This window comes from Panthera onca, chromosome B3 (assembly GCF_046562875.1).
Source record: "Panthera onca isolate mPanOnc1 chromosome B3, mPanOnc1 haplotype 2, whole genome shotgun sequence".
In the NCBI taxonomy this organism is placed as follows: Eukaryota; Metazoa; Chordata; class Mammalia; order Carnivora; family Felidae; genus Panthera; species Panthera onca.
The window spans coordinates 109,922,308-109,945,986 of record NC_138344.1 but is presented as its reverse complement, the minus strand read 5'-3'; the positions used below and the strand labels follow the sequence as shown (position 1 = coordinate 109,945,986).

Genomic DNA, 23,679 nt, shown 5'->3' with positions numbered 1-23,679 from the left:
ACTTCAAAACAAAGTTTTTAAAAAGTAGACTTCCTGTTTATAATAAGGGCAGTCTGGGTTATTCTACAGGCTCTTTTGTTAAAAAGATCTAAATAATGAAAGATTGATGCTTTTAAGGAGAAATTTTTACTCTTTTATCTAAGAGTTGACAAAGGATTAAGGAATAGATTCGAAAATGAAGGGAAAATCTGGTCAGGCATTCTAGCAGAAAGCCATTTTTAAGCTACTTTGCCCTGAGGGCACTTGTCTAGCCCAAACAAAAAGAGCTTTGATTGCCTTATAGGATAAAGCTGACAGAAAAGAGGGCAGAGACCTTGTAAAAGCTGGAGTTTTTGCCAAAAGATCCTCCCCAAATTCAGCTTGGTTGAACCAAAGTAGAGCTGCTTTATCTAGGATGCAGCCCAGGTTCTAAATGAAGTGTTAGGGAAAGGGGCAGGGTCTGACAGTGGAAGCAAAAGGGGAGCGAGAGGGGAGTAGACTTTTTGAGATGTTTGCCTCGAGTGGGGTAGATTTGGTCAAAGGCACTGTTCTGGGAAGCTCTTTTTCCTGGTCCTGTGGCTACAGAATGTGGGCTTTTCTTGGAGCATTTTGGTCTCTGCCCATTGGTCCTTTGCAATATGTATTCATTTTATTTCCTTTTTTTGACTTGTTGCACTGGCTAGGTTTTTCAGCACTGTGTTGAATAAGAATGATGAGCATAGACATCCTCTACCCAATCTTCGAGGAAAAGCGGCTTAGTTTTTAACCATTAAATATAATGTTAGATGTAGATATTTGATATTTTTTTAAACCAAATTGAAGACGTTTCCTTGTATTCCTATTTTTGGAAATTTTTATCATGAGTGGGTGTTGAATTTTGTCAAAAGCATTTTCTTTACATATTGATGTAATCATATGATTTTTCTTTTCTAGCCTGTTAATACAGTAGGTAACGCTGATTTTTGAATGCTGAACCAGTCTTGTATTCCTGAAATTAAGCCCACTTGGTCATGTATGTAATTCTTTTATATATTGCTGAATTTGATTTGCTAATTTTGTCAAGAATTTTTGTGTATATTCATGAAGTACATTCATTGATTTGTAGTTATTATTATTATTTTTCATATTGTCTTTGTCTGGTTTTGGTGTCCAGGTAATACTAGTGTCATAAAATGAATTGAGTCAAATCATTGTGTTGTCCACCAAAACAATGGTATATGTCAGGTACATATCAAACTTAGGAAGTTAAAATTGAAAAATACCAAATAAATGAATTGGGAAGTATACCCTCCTTTTCTGTTTTTTGGAAGATATTGTATGTAGAATTGTTGTTAACTCTTCTTTAAGTGTTTGGTAGAATTCTCCAGTAAAGTCATCTGGACCTGTAGATTTGGGAGGGGTGTTAACTATAAGTTTAATTTCTTTAACAGCTGTAGGGACACTAAGAATATCTAATTAATGTTAGATGAGCTGTGGTAGTTTTTGTTCTTCAAGGAATTGGTCCATCTAATCCAAGTTGTCAAGTTCATATGTGTGGAGTTGTTTGTAATTGCTGTCATCTGAATGTTTGCATATCCCCCCAAATCATATGTTGAAACCCTAATGCCCAATGGAATGGCATTGAGAGGTGGTGTCTTTGGGAGGCGATTGGGTTGTGACAGAAAAGGTTTCACGAATGAGGATAGTACCCAGATAAGAAGCTCTAGAAGCATCCACTGCCCTCTTCCACCATGTGAGGACACTGCCAAGACCTCCCAGCCTCCACAACCGTAAGAAATAAATTTATGTTGTTACCCAGTCTGTGGTATTTTGTTATAGCAGCTCAAATGAACCAAGCTGGTAATATTCCCTTTCTATTTTTTTAGATGTTGCATCTCTGGCCAGCTGACTTCATTTGCTCCAAGTCTGGGACATCTGAGGCGTCAAAGAAAATCCAGGCAACTGGGCCACCGTGTTGTTGCTCAGATCCCTGGCTGGTCTGCTTTCTTCTTTCCACCTTTCAGTCTTATGTTTGTTTTATATACAGTGTCAGGGTTTTTATGGTACTTAAGTAGCAGGAGGAATAAGGCAAAGTTGATCTACTCTATATTCCTAGAGTGTAAGCCCCCATCTTTAGTTTTTGATGTTAGTGTGTGGCTTATGTCTTGCTAAGGTATTGTGTCCAAATCATTTTTTTGACAAGATAAAATCATTTCGTGCCTATTACTGTAAGACCGTTGTTGTCCATTTGGCAAGTCTTACTTATATTCAGTGGCCTGAGATGCTTGGTGAATACAACTTCTGAATATGTGGAAATATTTTAAGATTGATTTAGAGCAGACTACTTCTATTATAGCAACAGATTTGCCCTCATTTTTATTTGTGAGTATTTATAAATAAAAGTTTATTTGACAAATAAAATATGGTAGTTTAATTCTTCGAAGGCAGTTTACAGACAGATCTGCTATAGGATAATTATAGGTGTTTCAAACCTGGATTTGGTTCCATGGACAAATGTATAAGTAGAAGAGAAACATTGCCAGGAAGGAGCATAAATGTGCATTCAAATGACTTTAATCATTAAATTATACTTTCAGTTCTTTCTGATAAGAATGTCAAATCTGTCTCTCACAGTTAAATTGATTGGCCCAGTAATCTGAAATAAATGGTCTGAGATTGTGAGTTTACGTTTTAAAATCCTTTCCATTTAGCCAGAGGGAGAGACCATATTACACACACACTTCTTCTATGAAAAAATATGACTATTCTGCCCGTTTTAATTTTGTTAATCAGTTTCCCCCTGTTATTCGCATTGCTTTATAGCGGTTTTCATAAACAATGCATTGGCCTACACCAAGGATTATTAGGTGTTTCACAGCACAGGTGTGAGACTTCTTGACATCTCCAGTGTTAATCATCATTGACTCAGTGATCCTTGTGCAATGGTGAGTAAAGCTAAGGGGGGGAATGTAGGCTTTTAAATTGTGAAGCAAAATCATCGTTCTGGGATTTTACTGGGAATCACACATTGGGTTATGAAATGTCAAGAGGCCCAAATATGAATTTAAGTTAGAGCTTTACAAAGTAACATTAAGTTATCCTCTTAATGCATTTTAATATAATTTCCTTTAGTATCCTTCAACATCCTCTAAGCCCATAGTGCTTCACAGTTATTTTAAAATCAATCCCTAAGTCAATATCCTTTCTTTGTAATTTTAGTATCCTCCAATCTCCTAAGAACAGCTGCAAGTTGAAATGGTGTTGGAGAACTGTGGCAAAAATCTAATAAAAAAAAATGGCTTCATTTTGCAGGGAAAGGTGTATTAGGTAATTGACAGAGAATGACCAGGAACATGGATGCAGGAGTAGGTCAGACAGATTGAATTGTTAAGTATTTTCAACCCACTGTAAATGAAATTTTGAAATCAATATGCCATTTTTGTTGCATAAGCCTGTTAAGGACAGAAGCAAGATGGAAAGATGTAATACTGATTTGTTTAGCCGCTAAAGCAAGTGGAAGTGCTGTGTGTAAAAGTTCCAGGATCTCTTGAAAAAAGCAAGTTGCGCTCTTACATAATTTTGCTTTAGAAAAGGGTATTTATAATTGTGTATGAGATAATTGTGCATTATAGACTATTGCAATGCACATGATGCTAATTTTTCATCTTGGAACATCTTATTGACTTTTTTTTTTGTTTGTTTCTTTAGGGTTGCAGTGGGTTTTCCGTAACAGCTTTTTTTTTTTTAAGTTTATTTTTTAGTAATCTCTACACCCAATGTGTGGTTCAAACTCACAACCCCAAGATCAAGTTGAATTCTTTTCCAACTGAGCCAGCCAGGTGTCCCCCATAACAGTTCTAGGCTAGACACAGACTTACTGAGGTTTCTCTATGCTTTATCATGCTGCATGCAAATACAGGAATTCTAGGCAGCCGTGATATCTCAAGTACATTTGGTTCCTTACCCAACAGCCATTTCCCTCTTTTTTTTTTTTTTTTCCACTAGGCCTCCATATTTTTTGGGTTCCACTCATTCTTTGCAGTCCGGTGCTTAGAGAAGAGATAAATCCTGGTAAGGCCCTTTCTCCTAGCCAGTGATCTGTTTAGAGATGTGACTATCAACCAGTTTGGCCAAGGAGACATGGGAAATATGCTGGAGGAACTTCTGGGAAGATTTTCCCTGCTTTCAAAAAATGACACAGGAGGGAGGGAATCATCTGTTCTTCTGAACATTGTGACTGAATGTGACCCTTGAACTACTCATGGATAAGCAGAAGATGGAAAGGACAGACCTGATGACAATACTGAGCTGCTGAATTTGGAATGAAATTGGGGGCTGCCCTACACCCAGACTTGTTGGTGAGATGTTACATCTCCCTCTGTTGAGGCCTTTTGGGTCAAGATTCTTTATTACTTGCAACTGAAAATCCTGTTAAAATAGTATTATATTACAGCAGCCTTGGCTTACGTAACATCTTCCGCTTAGATGACATATATAAGATTTGTGCTCCTAACTTGGGTGATTCTCTCTTATTAAGCATGATGCACTAGTCACGAAGGATTAAAGAAAAAAAGGATAAGATCGAAATTGCTTTGTAGCTTTGGAAAACTATCAGGACTTTCCATCCCATTGAAAGCAGGCTTCTAAGGATGAGTTGCTCTTGTTTCCAAATGATGTGTGGTGGTGAGAGGGAGAAATGACAGTGATGGTGTCACACAGGGTGTCACACAGGGTGATGGTTCTTCTACGAAGCCTGGACGATGAGGCTGGAGAACTGGGGTTCTGTGGAATCATGCTATTGCTGCAGGTGAGCTTTTTAAGGATAAAAAATGAGGGGCGCCTGGGTGGCTCAGTCGGTTAAGCGGCTGACTTCGGCTCAGGTCATGATTTCGCGGTTCGTGAGTTCGAGCCCCGCGTCGGGCTCTGTGCTGACAGCTCAGAGCCTGGAGCCTGTTTCAGATTCTGTGTCTCCCTCTCTCTGACCCTCCCCTGTTCATGCTCTGTCTCTCTCTGTCTCAAAAATAAATAAACGTTAAAAAAAAAATTTAAGGATAAAAAATGAGAGTTAGGGGAGAATCATGGAGGGAGGCGTCTAAATTAAATTTTCTCCTCAAAATAAAGCAAAGGGGGTTACAGGTTGGAGGGATAAGGGAGAGGTCCATAATTATACATAATGTTCCGGTTTTATTTTATTAAACAGTTTGTTTAATGTTTATTTTTGAGAGAGAGAGGGAGACAGAGCATGAGCAGGGAGGCGCGGAGAGAGAGGGAGACACAGAATCAGAAGCAGGCTGTAGGCTCCAGGCTCCAGGCTCCGAGCTCTCAGCACAGAGCCCAACGTGGGGCTTGAACTCACGAACTGTGAGATCAGGGCTTGAACTCATGAACTGTGAGATCACAACATGAGCAGAAGTCAGACACTTAACTGACTGAGCCACCTAGGCGCCCCTGTAATATTCTGGTTTTAGATGAGACTGAGCCCATGGCAGGCTTTATGGCAGCATATGTATAGGCCTCAGGGATGATCTAGTCCAGATTTCCATTCAGAATTCTTCCTAAGAGAGAAATAGACTCTCAGCTCATGAATTTCATGAAGTAAACTGATTCTCTCATCAGTGTCTTTCGGGATAGCAATGTCAAGCACGCTAGATCCATTCAAGTTTCTGTTCAGGGTTCTGAAACAAAATACTGGATCACAATACACCAGAAGTAGCTGAACAGTGATATATGTTTGTTTGTTTGTTTGTTTGTTTCTTTCTTTCTTTCTTTCTTTTTTGATGTATGTTTCTCAATGTTGCCCATTTCCATCTTTATCTCCACAAAATATCCCGGGAATGGAGGTAGACTTGCAGATTCTAGCAATAGTGAGAAAAGGCCAGAAAGATCTGAAACCTCAGGAAGAAACTGGAAGTGAATGAAGTAAACTGATCAGAGAGAGAAGTGGCCCACAGCTCCCATTGTCTTCCCGAGGTACAGGTCAGAAGTAGCATGTCCCCAGAAGATTAAATTCTTCCTGTAGACACCAGCTTCAGTGCCTGAGAGTTCCAGTGCCTTTCCTGACCCCCTGTGGATTTCAGGCTTGTCGAGCTAAGCCCCCATGATTGCATAAGCCAATTCCTTGCAACAAATCTCTTTATATAGATCTCCTACTGGTTCTGATTCTCTGCTTGAACTTTGATTGCTACACAGTCATGAAGAGGAACTCTTAAAAGCAGCTAGAAAAGAAAAAAACATTATGCCCAGAGAAATAAAGAATGACAGCAGATTTCTCATTAAAACACACAATTGAGAAGATAGTTGTACATCTTTAAAGTAACAACAACAAAAAATTGCCATTTGCATAGTGTAATTTATATATTCCAGCTTTTTTCACTTTGAAATTATAATTTTTTATTTTTTATTATAGGACATAAATTGTATAAAAATCCAATTATAACAAAATAATTGGTGACTTTCTTGAAGCAAAGGCAAGAGATGTAACTGCTATGGTCTCATTAGTCAAGTGTCCTCAAAATTCATAGACTGAAACCTAATGCCCAAGGTGATGGTATTAGGAGGTGGGGCCTGTGGGAGGCCGTTAGGTCATGAGGGTGGAACCTCATGGGATGTGTGTCTTATAATAAAGATATCAGAGGGATCCCTCCCACCTTCCATGCAGCAAGTAGCCAGTTTGTAATCCAGAAAAAGACTTTCACCAGAACCTAACCATGTTGGCACCTAGAATTTCCAGCCTCCAGAACTGTGAGAATAAATTTCTGTTGCTTCTAAACCACCCAGTCTGTAGTATTTTGTTACAGCAGCCTGAATGGACTAAAACAATAGCTTTTAGGGAGTAATTGTGAATTCCGTATTTTTTCATATTAGTACTCACTCAAATATTATTCATCCAAACAGTGTTGTCCTATCCACAAAGCCAGACATGCATGATAATAATTAAATTCAGTCATCTTTGATATTTTGCCACCTTTCAGTCCCAGCCAACCATAGCTTTATATACACTTTTCAATTTTTATCATTTCAAAGGTATATTTGCAAAATATATTTGTACAATAAAACCTTGTGTTTAACAATTGGTTGGCTTATTTATTATGTTTAAAAATTTAAGTGTGTAATGTGTAAGCATTCATTTGTACCCTTCCCTGAGGCCCCCAAAATGTTAGGGCCCACAGGAGGGACTCTCTCAGGTCTTGCTCTGGTACTGTGCTATGGAAAGTCACCTGAGTGTGAACCGTCCCTAGCTAATTTCCTCTCCTTCCCTTCCTCTCTCTTGTTTTTGTTGTGGAAAACTGGGCACAGGGTGAAAAGAATCTCCTGGAGATCAGTTTACACACTTTCCCTTCCCAATAGAGAAATAAAACAGTTGAGGAGCCCTCCATGTGACAGAAGAGGCATCTGTGAAGACCATACTGTACTCAACAACCAGCAAAAAGACTGGTTGCCTTCCTAGCTCCTACCCAGTCCCCAATGCTGGAGGATGCCTAGAATTCCACCCTTAGAACTTTATTTAAGGGGCACCTGGATGGCTCAATCAGTTAAGCGTCCGACTCTTGATCTCAGCTCAGGTCATGAGCTCATGGTTCGGTTGGTGAGATAGAGCCCCACGTCCTGTCATCGGGCTCTGTACTGACAGCAAGGAGCCTGCTTGGGTCAGTCCCACTCTTTCTCTCTGTCCCTCCCCCATTCAAACTGTATCTCTCAAAACAAATAAAAAAAAAACACCTTTATTTTAAGGTTGGAACCATTCTCTATCTTTGTGTGTTGGTAATTCAAGAGATTTGATTTGGGGAAAGGAGCAGAGAAGACCTGTGTTTCCAATGCAACAGGGCAGATGAACCACTGGGAGGCTGAGGTAGAGATGAGGGGAGGTGGGAGGGAGATGAGGGGAGGTTGGGAATCTTGGCAATTTTTTTTTTTATCTCAGTGTATAGCAAATTTTCTCATTCTTTTTTGCCATTGTGTCATTCATAGCTTTATACCTCAATATCTGGTGCATAGTTAAGCAAATGATAAATATTGAATACGTGAAATATTGAATGAATGAAAATAAAGGGACATTTTTGTGCTGCTCTTGGAAATTAGCTGAGCAAGTTATTATATACATGTTTCAACACGTAATATAGATAAATTATACAAAGCCTTCTGATTCAACAATGGAAATATTACTTGTCTTATTCTTTGCCATCCATTAGAGGGAGACATGACTCTGTTGTGTAAAGCCAACACTTTGATCCTCTAACTGGAAAATCTGAACCAACTCTATAGCAGGTGGTCCTTTGTAGAATTTGAGCCCTTAATAACTCTGTCTAGGGCTGGATGTTCTAGGGATGATAAAGGATGTTACTTTCAGGAGGAGAAAATGTCTGGACCAAAGCACTTGGACCAGGAGTAAGGACACAGGTGAACTTGGCTCAGTTACTAACAGCAAGACTGACTACTTTTGTTAGGTGGGGTGCTAGTAAACTAACTCTTTAAAATAAAGTCCTGTTCTGAACGTAGTACTTATGGATTCCCTAAAGAAAAAGACAATACAGTATTCACAGTGAGCCATGAACCAAAAACCAGAGAACAGCTGAGAAGTGTTCACATCAATCAATGTCTTCTGTTCTGAAGGAAACAACACTCTCGGGCCAAGAGAAATCCGTAGTGTATCTACTTACTACGGTCAATTTCAAGCTATGATTGGTTTAACAATTGAATTGCAAGTTCCTTGAGTAACAGTCCGCAATCCGGAGCCAGTGTGAACAGACTTCTGCACACTGCTGAACTTTGTTGGGTCTTAGTTGCCTTTCCTGGAAAATGGGGATGGTAAATAACCCATTACACAGATTCTATTATATAGTGGGCATCTAAGCCCTTTGAACATTTTAAAGCAATGTTTTCCAAACTTCCCTGATCATAAAATCATCCAGTGGGTTGTGGAAAATGCACACTTCTAGGACCCACCCCAGAGCTCCTGGTTCAGAGTCTGCTGGGGAGGAGGTGCCTGGGAATCTGTATGTTAAACCAGTGACTCGGGTGACCCGCGATCTAGGAATATGGAAAAACACTGCTTTAAATCAGTCTCACAACCGGGTTCTAGGTCAGTGGGTCCTTCTCTGACTCACTTCACAAGTGGGCCTGCCTGAAGAGCTGCAGGCAGAACTCAACTACGCCGGACAGGGCACTTAGTTCTCTGCTACCCCCTCCATCCTAGGAACCCAAACCTCTTTAACCACTAAACCTGCTGTTTGCCTTCTCCGAGGCCAAGTCTTCCCTACACCTGTGAAGCCCTTTGTCCTAAGGGCTGCTGGATTTTTTTTTTTTAATTTTTAAAAACTGTTTATTTTATTTATTTTTGAGAGACAGAGAGAGGCAGCATGAGTGGGAGAAGGCAGACAGAGAGAGAGAGAGAGAGAGAGGGAGACCCAGAATCTGAAGCAGGCTCCAGGCTCTGAGCTGTCAGCACAGAGCCCCCGACGTGGGGCTCAAACTCATGAGCCGTGAGATCATGACCTGAGCCGGTCAGACGCTCAACTGACTGAGCCCCCCAGGTGCCCCTGGGCTGCTGGATTTTTTAAAGCCATCGTGTATGGAGAACCAGCCAGGTGTCAGGCAGGTTACAGCTCATCCCCACAGCCATCTCATGCAGTATATTCTTGTGCTCTTATTTTACAGAAGGTCAAAGAGGCCAGAAAAATGTTCAAGGGCATATATGCGATAAGAGCCTGGGCTCCATCCTGCTGTGGGCTCTTCTGGGCTGCCTGCTCCTTTGGTGCCTGTGTGTTCTCCATCTTCTCTGTGGAAGCCTCGTGCTCTGAAAGCAGCTTCCAGTAGCCGGAGTGGAAGAATGAAGGATGCCGAGGGCTGGGCCTGGCACCTGCAGAATTCAGAGGAGCCACCCAACCTGGGGAGATCAGCACCTTCCACGTCTGAATGAAGTTCGGTCAGCTCAGGAAACAAGCGCCGGGAGGGGGAGGGGGGTGGCTAATTTCTAAGAGGAACCCAAACATGCAGGGGATCCTCTGAATGTCCACAAAAACTCCCCATCTGTGCCCTCTACGTGTCTCTGATCATTTGTGACAGGCACTGTGGGTCATTTCTTAGGCATTGGTCTTCTCCCCTCCACTAGAGTACAAAGCCTTCAGGAGATCAGCAGTTAAAGAACCCAGAGAATGTTTTTGTTCTGTGAAATAGATCTGATCGGAACCCTCCACCTACTAGCTGTGTTATATCGGGCAAATTACTTAAACTTTCTGAACCTTAGTCTTCTCATTTGCTGAATGGGAACATAAATCGTGCCTCCCTGGTGAGACTGTTTTCAGGATTAAACGAAATCGTGCAGATAAAGTGTTTACAAGCAGTTGCTGAACGAATGATCTCCTCCTCCTCCTCATCTGAGAACAAACACCTTCATGTTCTCTTGTGTCTTAGGCAGGGACTTAGAGCATTTTTGTTTTTCAGCATTAAGAGGGCATTCTCACACAGAGAGAAATGCATGAAGGCGAGAAGCCTTCCCAAAGAAGAATGTTTTGTGGAATAAATGTAACGTCTAGTGTCAGAATAACTTGAAAGTAAACATAATAAAGAAGTTGTCAATGATTTTTCTCCCTCGAATGGTATTTTAGCTGGAGATAAGGTGGGAAGGGATGGGGCCAGGGGACACAAGGCCAAGGATACTCGCGGTAGCAGTATGGCGAACACTCTGAGAACTTCCCAAGTGTTGGGGACACAGGAAATGAATTTCTCTCAGGGAGGCTGGAATGGATCTATGCAGAGTCAGATAACTAGGGTTTCTAGGACCGTAAATCGGGTGAACTCACTTAAGTTTCCTTACGTGCAAACCGGGAATAAGATCACCTTGACACAGTCGGTGTGAAAATGAAGCGTGGCATGGCTACGTAAGTGCTTTGTCAACTGTAAAAGCCACCATCGCCCTAAGAAAGCAGTTCTCTTAGTAAGTTGTGGCGGCCGGGTGGAAGAATATGGTGGATGAGAGCAGGCTGAGGAAGTATGTGGCCAGATGTGGGCAGAACCAGGAAGAAAAGATCAGTGAACAAACTGCCTGGACAGACAGGAAAAAAAAAAAAATAGAGATATAAAAAGAAGCGAAAAAAGGGGAGAATGTTGGGATCCTAGGACACTGGACAATACCGGCGACTCCTCAGAAGCTATATAAGCCACTTGGAGAAGTTCGTCTCCTGGTTGTAATTCCCAGCAAAAGGGGAGATGGAATCATGGAACAGATCATTCCTCTCTCTGCTTAGACTCATCAGATCAAGCAATGACTTCTGTGCAAGAAGCAGCATCTCTCTGTACACAAGGGATGGGGTCTGTATTTTTATAAAAGCCGCTGATGCAATTTGCATCACTAGAGTGTTATTTGACACTGAGACATTTCTGGTAACTTTCCATGATATGAACAAAGAACTTGAAAATGTCAAATACATTTACGGGAAGTAGAAAAACTTCAACTTTTTTGAATTCTAAACTCTATGGAAGCAGACCGTCTTATTAGAATCTGTGGCTTCTTGAGCCATTTCTGTCTACATATGCTATTTTTTTTTTGACCTCATATCTGGGACTATTACACTGTCTGACCTGTTATTAATATTATTTTATTCTGTGCCAGAAGAGGCAAGGAAGCTGCATTTCCAGAATCGCATTTGAGTCATTTGTGAAATTGCATATTACAATTTGCCACCATTTCTAACAGTTCGCTAACATTTTCTTTCTCGACTGGGTGTTCACATTCCTGCCAGTGACCTCCAGGGGCTAGCTGCTTTGCTAGCTCAAGAGAGAATTGCTTCAATCAGAGTTGGGGCTCAGGACAGGAACGTGTCTTCTTCATGCCGTTTGTTTTCAAGTGGATAGAAAATTAGAAACAAATTATGCAAGGGATTTTTGTGGAGTTTAAGTACCTTCAAGGAGCGGTAGATAGGACAGAAACTTATTTTATCTGTACATTTGCAAATGTCAAAGACCAGGACGGAGACAGATGGAGGGTGTGTTATAAGGAGTTGGCTACGTAAGCTAGCTGCCCAGGTGGTTCATTTCAACTGCAGGTCAGAGTAACCTTGTCCTGTGGTCTGGGTGCTTAGGTATCAGGTTAGGTCTACCTTGCTGCTCATGACCTAGGCCACCTTACTAAGGGCTCCGGTCAAAGCCATGTCAGTGAAGAACAAAGTTATATAAATATGCACACAGATGGTCATGCCTAGGCAAGAACTTGACAAGCTTTCACTCAGCAATATCCAGGCTCTACAGGACACACAGGCTTCAGATGACACAGCAAATAAGAAAAACGTCACAGTCGTAACAGAGGAGAAAGCAAGGGATTAACACGTAGGTAGAAAACGTTGGGGTGCAAGCTTTCACTCTGCCATAGGCACGTGGGTGACCTTACAAAAGATACGCCGTCTCTCTGAGGCTCTGTTTCCCCATCTGTAAAGCAGGGACAGCCAAAGGGAACTTACGAGGACTAAATTCAATCAAAATGAGCCAACCTTGGGCAAGCCTGCCTACTGCAGTGTTTGGGTGGGAAAGGTGCATACACGTTAGGTTCCTTTTGATTTCCACAAAAGACGTGATCCTAGAGAGCTCTACCCAAATCCAGTTTTCAAATATCCAATTTTATCTGACAAACCCTGATTCATAAGCAGCTGCAATATCCTGACGGACGCGTCGCATTAGTAATCCCACCTTTCCAATTCATCACCTCCAAGTGAGGGTGTCATTGTAGGTGCCACGTTCTTTCCCTTCTCTCTTATAATTCCGTAAGTTTAGGGTTACATCCCTCAAGTCCTCTTACAACACGCCAATATATGCTCACACATCATGAAGAAAGGGGCTGACCCTATCATACTCCGGAGCCGTCAAGAGCATCTGGGGACCTAAGTCCTCCCACTTGACTTCAGGTTAAGAAGAGAAAGAGAGCGACAGTCCAAAGCTGTCCTGGAGCCTGCAACGCTTTGTAGGAACCCTCCCCTCCACATCTGTTTTTGCTTTCTTGCCTTCAACAAGGTTTTCCTTGTTTGTTTTGCATCTTAATAGTTTCTCTACTACAGGAAATCTCTCACCTTTTCCTCTGATTTTTCCAGGTTGAAGCCGTCAGCAGGTACTTGTTGAAGGCTGGGTTGAACTAGGCGTGTGTTGAATGCTGTGGGTGCTGTGCTGCGGTGGGGGGTGGCTAGAGAGCCAAGACGTGCACTGCACAATCACGGCGCAGACAGAGCGCACAGGCAGGAGGGGCGCTGGGGGGCAGGCAGCCTGCATGTTCCGCTGGGCTGTCTCCGCCTCCACTTTATTCAGCCTCTCGGTTTTGGGCTGGGTAGGACTTCACTAGACGGAAAAGGGGCAGGATGAAAAGAAGAGGAAGGGGGCACCTGGGTGGCTCAGCTGGTTAGGTGTCGGACTCTTGATCTCGGCTCAGGTCACGATCTCACGGTTCGTGAGTTTGAGCCCCGCGTCGGGCTCTGCGCAGGCAGTGGGGAACCTGCTTGGGATTCTCTCTCTCCCTCTCTCTCTGCCCCTCCCCCGCTTGCCCTCAAACCTCTCTCTCTCAAAATAAATAAATAAACATAAAAAAAAAAAAAAAAAGGTGAGGAAGGTGCACCCCGATGGAGAGGCTTTCTTTCCTCCTGTAGCAAAATGTCCCTGCCGAATGCCAACCTCCTTTGCTTTCCTAGGTGACACTTAGCTCATCTTGGAAGCTCATCTCCTTAGTGTAATCATAAATGCTAGTAAATTAATATCACCCATCATATATATAGCATGACTGAATTTGAACAATTCAATGCTGTAACCCCAAAGGATGACTGAATGGTGATTTCTTTAGTCCCTGTTATAGAATATTTTGGGAAGAGGAAATACATGTCATACCATGTAGGTGCTTCCTTGGGGAGGTCATGAGTGAGGTACAAATCAGATGGGGAATCTCCTTTTTTTTTTTTTTTTTAATTAAAAAAATTTTTTAATGTTTTTATTATTTATTTTTGAGGCAGAGACAGATCATGAGCAGGGGAGGGGCAGAGAGAGAGGGAGACACAGAATCTGAAGCAGGCTTCAGGCTCCGAGCTGTCAGCACAGAGCCTGACATGGGGCTCAAACTCACGGACTGTGAGATCATGACCTGAGCTGAAGTCAGATGCTTAACTGACTGAGCCACCCAGGTGCCCCATCTTTTTTTTTTTTTAATTTTAAAAGTTTTATTTTAGAGAGAGAGAGAGCATGAGCAGGGGAAAGAGGCAGAGGGGGAGAGAGAGAGGAAGAGAGAATCCTATGTGGGGCTCAATCTCATGACCCTGGGATTGTGACCGGAGCTGAAATCAATAGTCGACGGTCAACTGACTGAGCCACCCAGGCACCTGATGTGGGGATCTTCTGAACAGAGGCATGGTCCTTAATACTAGATTTCAGGGTGCTTTTCAGTCTAACCATTGGTATTAACTGTCCCAAGAATCCCTTCTTAGTTTTGGTCGTGTGTTAGGAATAGTCAGAATAATTATCTTCCCTACTCATTGCGTTAAACCAGGCAAAGTTTCCATCCCTAAGGTACCATTATCTTTCTCAATCCACAGGATGAATCAGAAGGAAATGTACTCACTCCCATTCATTCTTTTTGCTTAATATTTCCTGCAGTGAGGGTTCCTTGCGTAACAAAATGCTTCTGTGGGTGTTTGAGGGTCTTTAAAAAGAGAACATGCTGTTCCCATGAGTGGAACACCTTCTGAAGGAAGCATCACAGCAAACACAGAGCTCTAGTTCTGGGGTGAGCTGATGCTTATCTCTCCGGTGGCAGGAGGCTTTGAGGCAGGGCTTGTGTGTGGGAGCTGTCGTGCCCTGACATTCAAGCCATCTTCATTTCTGATTGATTGCAGTCATGGCATGCAAGAAAGCAGTCTTGGGCTCTTGCCTGGGTTCAACTCTTTCTCGGCCACGGACTGGCCATTTTCTCAACTGTCAAACGGAGATACTTAATGATAGAATTTCCCTCATAGCCCTGTTGTATATAACTTTTTGTTAATGTTTATTTATTTTTGAGAGAGAGAGAGAGAGAGAGCTGGGGAAGGGGCAGAGAGAGAGGGAGACACAGAATCTGAAGGCTCCAGGCTCTGAGCTGTCTGCACGGAGCCCAACGTGGGGCTCGAACCCATGAACCATGAGATCATGACCTGGGCCGAAGTTGGACACTTAACCGACTGAGCCACCCAGGCGCCCCGTTCATAGCCCTGTTGCGTATAAAATGAGCTAACGTGTAGGCAAGCAGGGCATGGCTGAATGCCTAGCAAGTGGTAGCTGTCAACGAAACCATTAATGCGACTTGCTCCTTTCTTACCACGTGTGGCTTTAGGTAGCCGAGGTAAGCTCTGCAAGCCTCAGTTTCCTCATCTGAGGAGGAATTAGTGGATAGAACTGCCATGTGGAGTAAATGGGATGCTATGCAAGCACTTAGCTCACTCTCTGGCACGGTGGAGTTACCCGACAGGCATCAGTTTTCTTCACACTCACATTATTTTTGTCTGCCTGTCGGCTCATCCCTGAAATTCCCTCATAGTAATCTCCCTTCCAGAGGAAGGTATCTTGTTCACAAGTAAGTACTTCCAAATGGGAGTGATTTTTTTTTGAAACCATCACTTAAAATTCTCTCCTGAAGGCGGCAAGGAGGAAGGAGCCTATGGGTGCTGGGGACGTGCAGGGACACCCAGGAGAGGGGACAAGGAAAGCTGAGATTGGTCGAGATCAGCATCGCGTCCCCTACAGTCCTGCACCATGAATCCGGTCAGTTCCGCGTCCTCCTGTTCAAACGAACTTCTCTACCCCGGGGAGCGGGAAACCTGGCCTTCCAACTTGAGAGGATCCAGGAGTCTTTGCTTTCATGAAAACTGAAGGGGGTGGCAGAGTAAAGATTTTTCATAACCATTGTTATCAAGTAGGTGGCTTCCCGTGTTTGGAGTCTGCCTTCGCCACTGTGGCCCTCACTCTCATAAATGCAGAGCACAGTAAAGTCTGTCTAGGCTGTTTTTGGCTAAACCCCTCAGCGCTTGAGCCTGGCGTGGTAAGTCTCCCTCCCGATGCCCTTTCGGTCTTTTTCTGTCAGGGATCTGGAGTCACAGCCCTATCAAGAACCATGTCCCTCGTGTCACGCGTCCGGATAGTCTGATGATTAGACACAGATGTGGCCCTGGGGTCTCAGCATGGCCTATGGGACACCCGTAACTTGCCGTTCGACTTTCCCCAGCAGTGGCTGCCCTAAAGCCAGTTGCTTCTTAATGACTATCCTGAGATCCCAGTCCTCGCACTGTGTGCCACCGCAGGGTAGGTGAGGAGACCTTGGGGACCCTGCGGGCCGGGGACCTGGAGCTGCCACCAGGGGGCGCTCGCCTGCGGAGAACCCGACGGAGGTGCTGCAGAGGGAGGAGGGGCGCAGCCGCCGCGGAGGCACAGATTTCCCCCCCAGGTGCTTCTTCGCAGTAGGTGAGTTTGAGGAGGGCTCCTGGGATCTTTGCTCCAAAGCGAAAGGTCTTCCCAGCGAGCCGCTGAGAACCCACACCCACCCCTCCCCCCCCCGCCCGCGCCCGCGTGGCGTGGCCTCTCCCGCGGCGCGAACCTGCGCTTGCTGCCCGGGATTGGGCAAATCCAAAGCCTCTCTAGTTCCGCCACTAGATTCTTAGAGTCAGATTTCTGTATTTGATGACGCCGAAACATCCAGCCCCTCTCAGAACCACGTGGGTGAGGGTCTAGGGACGTGAGCCGCAAAGTGTGGTCCCCAGCCGGGCAGCATCAGTTGCAGCCGCACCCTGAACCTAGTTAGAAGTGCACGTTCTCAGGCCCCACCCCCCAGACTCCCTAAATCCAAGACGGGGGGGAAGGGCGCCAGGGGTGCTTTGCTCCCCCTGAGGGTGACTGTGAAGCGCTCGAGGGTGGCAGGCCTTTCCCTGGGGCTTCTCCCTACGTCCAGGTGAGTGTGGATGGCCGGGCAGGGGAGTCCGCGTCCTCCCGAGATTTCCTGGCAGCCGGCTGGGTGGTCACGTGGGCTCTTGGTCTTTCTTCCCCACCTCCTCCCCCCGGGTCTTTAAAAGGGAGGAGAGGCGCCTCGTTAAGTCGTCTGTGATCTTTGCAGTGTCTCTGGCTACTGGACCTGTTGAAACCCACTTCGCGTCCCTGCTGCTAGGCAGCTGGACGCGCCGAGGCTGCGAGAACCGCCGCTGGAAACTTGCGGGGTGGAGAGGGACCACCCTGGGCTGCGACAGGCGCCCCGTCTGCGGCGATCGAGGGCTGGGCTGCGCGAGGTGGGCTCTCTCTCCGCAGCTGGTGGCCGAGCGCCAGGTGCGAGCCAGGTGCGGGAGCCGCTACTCTGGGAAAAGCACGTGTCCGCATTTTAGGGACCGCTAGGCCGGTGTTTCCCTGTAAGGTAAGTGTCCCTTGGCTCATAGTGTGATTTGTCTGCTTTTCTGTTTGAAATCCCGGGATGGGAAACCAGTAATATTGAGAATAAAAGACCAACTCCCCCCGCCCCGCCCCCACCCCCAAACCACTTGTCTTGAAAATTATAGGAAACAAATTTCATGCTCTGATAAGTATTTTCATTCAAGACGCGGACAAGTTCATTTACTTTATTAGTTTGTGCCTGTAAACTCCGGCTTCATGCGTGCCTATTAAAAAGAAAAACTCTGGGAGAGTGGACCGTGGTTCAAGCAGGTGACCAGTGTTTTAAATGTATTAACTGTCATTCCTCAGTGATAACAAAAACAGATTTGCTTCTGTCCTGGGCAAACTGAGCAGGATTAAGATCTGGTCTGTTATGTTTGCAGAAGACGAACACAGCTGCTGCTCTCACCCCTTTGTATTACCGTTTGTGTCTCATTCATACTGGAAGCATGAACTTTAGTCGAGGGAATGGTATTTGTGGGAAAAACAAAACTTCGGGTTTGAGTGGATTTCTATTTAGGAAAACCAGGTTGACTCAATTTTACTAGCTTTTTAAAAAGCAACTTTGTGCTTTGGTGTGGTACACGGCACTTTGGAGGAAAGGGTTTTGCCTTGGTTGTTAGATTTTTAGCCTTCACATGGACATTCCATTGGGAATTTTTACTTTTAAGTTTCTGAACTCACAGTGGCTGTTGTCCTTCGTGTGTGGGGGAAGATGTTTGTTACTTAAGTGAACATGTGAAATCAAAGGTTTGTGCTGTATTGTCACAAGTCTGTGTGCTGTGACTATGACACTTATTCTTTGACTTTTATTTTTTTTCTGCAGAAAAATCTATATTTCTGTATATATTCAGGAAGAGAGAAAATGTAAGGGCCTGTTCAACAATAGATGTTAAGGCATAATTTTAGGATCCATATGACATCCAAGCATTTTTTTTTTCAGTTGAATTAGTGAAACATTTTCATTTCAAAAGTAGCCAGTGTCCTGTAACACTTACGACTTATCTCTGAAATCAATTAAAAACACATTTCATAGTGGTTCCGAGGGACTCGAATGAATCTAATGACTAATATTCCTCAATTTATAATATGGAAAAGGTAAAATTTAGTAGTAAATTCAATGCTTAAAAATATAATTAGCACTTATAGATATTGTTATGTCCATTTTTAAGGCACTGCAGTTTTCTATACATCCAGGTAATGATGCAAAATACATCTTGTGATAATTTTAGTTCACGTTTGAGTCATTTTGTAGAATACCTATAAAATATAATAATTCTATAAAATACTGAAGGCTGAACTTCAATCATTTATGGGTAAGTTTTTTAGTAATTACATCTGGAACACTTGAGAACTGTATACTTCATGATTCATTGCCTAGCACATGGATCTAGACATAATAGCCTTTAAAAAAAAGGCAGGCTCTTGGCCTTGTAATTTACATACAGTAAAATCTAGCCTCTTTAGGTGTATCACTCTGGGAATTCTGACAGGTGAACATTTATATAATCGCTTCTACAATCAGGACCTAGAACAGTGCCATCACTCCCCAAAAGGCCCCCTTTGTGCCTTCATACTTCACCCTCTCCACCCATCCCCCATACCTAGAAATCACTGAGCTGTTCTCTGATTTTACCATTCTGCTCTTTGGTATGTTCTTACCTAGAAATAATGATCTTCTTTTGCTTTTCAAAAAAGAACCTCAGCCCCCCCCTCCCCCTTTTTGTTGGGATGAGTCAGGTTGTGGGTTGTGTACTTTTGTTTTAGTCCTATATACTTTGGAATAAATTGAGGCAACAAGAAGCAGTTTTGCAAATAGGGCTACATGTTAACTTCCCATTAGACTAATAGATTCCATTCTTAGCACATTTGGATTCTGTTGCCGGATAAGCTTTGGTAATGTACGTCATTAATTATCCCAGATGAATTACACGGTTATTTACAAAACATTGGTTATTTAGGTAATATTGATAGAATGTATTGCATTTTTATAATCTGGGCACTTAAAAACACTTTTATTGTACTTGTAATCTCAAGTTACAAGAAAGTTACCTGAAATTACACATTATTAAATGGTGAGGAACAAAACAGTGATTGAAAATGGCAGTTTGGAGACATTTAAAATATAAGACAGAAAAAAAAAATATAAGACAGAGTGATTGTGACTTAAGTTAGAATACATTCCTTTCTTCTTTTTTTTTTAAGTTTATTTATTTATTTATTTTGAGAGAGACTGCAAGTGGGGGTCAGGCAGAGAGAGAGAATTCCAAGCAGGCTCCATACCACCAGTGCAGAGCCTGACCCAGGGCCAGACCCCTCAAACCGAACTGTGAGATCATGACCTGAGCCAAAGTCAGACGTTCAACTGACTGAGCCACCCAGGCTCCCCCAGATACTCTCCTTAATAGGCTATGAGGTCGGTGCCCAATTTATGTGTAGATGTCAGAGTTTTTTCATTTCTGTGCTCATGCTTTGAAATCTAGATTCTCTTGCAGGACGTAGATGCAAAATCTTTTGTAAGCTAGTATTCTTTACGGCTTAATATGGTATTCAGTGAACAGTCAGGAGCCATTTCCTAAGAGTGGTACGTCTTCCCTGACAGTTGGAATTGGAAGGGGCAGAGACTTGCCGAAGACCGTGAAGACTGATGGGCTCCCCCTCCCTGCCCCTCCTTAGCGTGTGATGACTTTGCAGCTGAGGCTCAGTGCTCTTCCCCATTCAAGCCCTCAAACTTCTGTTTGCCAGCCAGCTCAGTAAGGACCAGTGGGCTACTAGGGGAGTTAGGTTTTTCTCATTTCAGAAGATATGTGTACACATTCCTAAGAGTTGCGTGTATGGGCACTTGGTAGTTCAGTTGGTCGAACATCCGACTCTTGATCTCGGCTCAGGTCTTGATCTCAGGGTTGTGAGTTCAAGCCCTGCGTCGTTAGGCTCCGTGCTAGGCATGGAACCTACTTAAAAAAACAAAACAAAACAGTTGCATGTGAATCAGTTATTAATGATCAGTTCCATGGTGATTTTGGAGTGTTTTTTCCTTTCCAGTGAATACTAAGTTGATCGAGAGCTGTGTTTTGCTGTGGAAAATTTAAGGCCAAAGGCTGGTAGACAGCCACAGACACACATGAAGGATGCTTGACAGTTAAATATTTGGTACCTTTTCCCCCAAATTCCTTCCGGTGTCTGCTTTGTGAATGTGCATCTATGACACATAATGCATGCATTTGTGATGTATGTTGCATGGGGCACACACACGAGGGGTGCTTGAACTGAATGCTTGGGGAAGTGTGGCGGACAGGCTCGAGAACACAGCACGAGGAGAAAGTGGCATTGGGTGCTCCACACGGTGCTAGCAGCCTACCAGCGGCCCAGCTGTTTGGACTGGTGTGATGGATTGTTAAGCAGAAGTTACCAAAGTACAACGAGGAGGCAAAAGTCTTCAGGGCGGTCAGAAGAGCCTTTTACCTCGCCTAGAAGTTCTGCCACCCACTATTGGCGTGTCCAGGGGCATGTAATAGACTGATGTCAGCTTCCTGGACTGTGATAATCCCTCACAGGACGCTGTCACACACACATCATTTCACTTCATCCAAGTGCTGTGAAAAAACGCAGCCCACAGCAGGTCCCCGTTTCTGCTGAAGAAGCCGCGGAGGCTCAGGGAGTTGACGTGATTTGAGTGTCATCACCTGGCTTTCAGCAGAGTCAGGACTTGGACCCTGTGTGCTTCTCTGTCCACCGGGCCGGAATATACGTAATAACAGGCCCGGTGGCACCTGCCTTCTTATTGTTGAGCTAGATTTGATAGGTGCTTTGATAAGATCATTCTACTCTTTGTGGAGTGCCTTTCTACCATTTTCTAGGGCTTTTTTTTTTTTTCTTTTTTAAATATCTCCCAAGGAATCACTGTCCATATTTGGAATTTTTTTTTTTTAATGTTTATTTATTTCTGAGACAGAGAGAGACGGAGCATGAGTGGGGGAGGGGCAGAGAGAGAGGGGACACAGAATCTGAAGCAGGCTCCAGGCTCTGAGCTATCAGCACAGAGCCTGACGAGGGGCTCGAACTCACAGACTGTGAGATCATGACCTGAGCCGAAGCCGGACGCTCAACCGACTGAGCCACCCAGGCGCCCCCATATTTGGAATTTTAAAAACTTTTTTCCTGTTTAAGTCCTATAATGTGTTCCTGAGCCAGTGTGTTAGAACGCTGTGTACCATCACATGTGTGCAAAACGCTCTCCTGCTGAACACAGATGTGACCCGAAAGGGCTCACCACCGGCGTGTGAGCTGGAGGAGTGGGGCTGAGAAGCCTCTTAACGGAAGACCGGGGCTGTTCATCGTGAGGGCTATGGGCCAACTCTTTGCTGTGGCGACTAATGAAAGAAAATTGACACGCAAAGGAATGTTTAATTCTTAGAATCAGGATGTCCGGGAACATGTTCTTTGGTTGGCCAGGTGAAGTTCGGTGCCTGCCAGGCCCAGCAATTAAGCTGTTGAGAGACTGTTTCTCCCTGTGGTACCTCGTATTGTGCTCGCTGAGTCAAAGCGTGCTTGTTCAGAGGAAAGTGTTGGGAAACTCCCACCCTACAATGAGATTCTTTCCCTCACCCATTTTGTCTCCCCAGTTTCAATAGGACCTGCTCACATAACCGGTACAGGTCTGCTCATGCACTTTTCTAGACGTCCAGTGAAGACGTCTGCTACTTGTTTGCTTGTCCATCAGGCCTCTTGCCATGATTTAGGTTCATCACCCCTTGTGTCTTTGCTTCAGAGGAGAAACCCTTTGCGTTGGCTACCAAGTTCCTAATGATCTGAGGTCCCATGTCACATGACTCTGGATGCATCCAAAGGATATCCAACCAAAAGGCAACGTGGTCTTTCAATCACTGTCCAGCAACCAGCGCTCTCACGTGAATTACTGTGCGAGGCATGTGTGGAAACTCTGGAGAAATTGATTGGTATAAGTATGTGAAATCCGTTTTCCTAAGCAAAGTCACCATGGCACCTGATTGATTGCCTGGATGAATCCTGGCACTTGCCATTTGGCGGTGTGTCTGACAGGTCATTTCAGCATTTCTGGGCTGAGAATGAACATTTCAGCTGTAGGTGAAAATGAGTAATGGGGTTGATTCTGTGCTCCCGAGAGCTGTCATATTCATTTTAAATTGTGTGTTCACTTTCCACCTGGATAACAGCAAGTGTTATTTCAAGTTTATGAATTTCCATGCTGCTGTTCGTCACTTTGTATCAGTAGGAGCTTTGTGTTTGTAAGAGGCCTAATGAAAGTAAAAGATTGCAGTGATTTTCTGATAGGTGGCTGTGTTGGCTTTGCTGAATTACTTATGCTAAGACGCTGAGTACCTTTCTTTGGGGCAATATAAAGTTGAGACAACGTGAAATCCAGTAAAACCTTGATTGACCAAAACGTTGAGAATGTTTTTTTGTTTAAACCGTTCAACTGATTTTATTATTAATTGTGTATTAACTTGAAGTCTTGCTTAAATTGTTACTCTAATATTCACTGCTGCCCTGCTTCATAATTTCCTGCATACGATGTGTATACTCACCACAGTGACCACACTAACTTTTGGATATACTTTTATTTATTAAATTGGGTAGGTCATACACACACACACACACACACACACACACACACACACACATATATATGTTCCCCATATGTGGAGTTCCCCAACCTACTCCTCCTCCAGCCCCTGGCAACCACCATTCTCCTTTCTGTCTCTTATGGATTTGACTACTCAGTTCATATGGTCTCGTGTGTCAGAATTTCCTTCCTTTTTAAGGTTGAATAATATTCCATTGTGTTTATGCACCACATTGTGTGTGTGTGTGTGTGTGTGTGTGTGTATGTATATAGTCAAGAAATGCAAAATGTATTACCTCCAGGTTACATTTTACTATACATAAATACAATTTGTTAAGCATGCTACCTTCAGTATTTTCCTCTCCGTTGTTATAATGTGTACTGTTTAAGTTATGTTGTTAAAGTACTTTAAATGTTTTTTGATTAAACATCTGGATGCACAAGATATGCTGAGATCACATAGCAAAAACAATGCGCTAAAAAACAGTCACCAAGGTACAATATAAGAAACATAAAGTACAGAGAGCGAGCACATGTGTAGGTGGATTGAAATAGGAGAGGTGTTTTCAGGACAGATTGAGGGATAGATGGCTCATCACAATACTGATGGTCATGGAATTGCCATCTAAACATTACCAGTGAGCTAATTACCAATGCCTGTGTTTCTTCTAGATTCAACCACTTGCTCTAACCTAGGTTATTTCCATGGACCT

At 43.6% G+C, this 23,679-nt stretch overlaps 1 protein-coding gene across 1 annotated transcript in view; it reads left to right on the top strand.

Moving 5' to 3' along the window:
* Positions 1–16,356: 16,356 nt before the first annotated feature.
* ESR2 (estrogen receptor 2) overlaps positions 16,357–23,679 on the top strand; it is a 73,129-nt gene continuing 65,806 nt past the window's right edge. The window contains exons 1-2 of the mRNA XM_078448173.2: positions 16,357–16,410; positions 17,057–17,347. The gene's annotated coding sequence lies outside the window, so the exon portion shown is untranslated. The remainder of the gene's footprint in view (positions 16,411–17,056; positions 17,348–23,679) is intronic.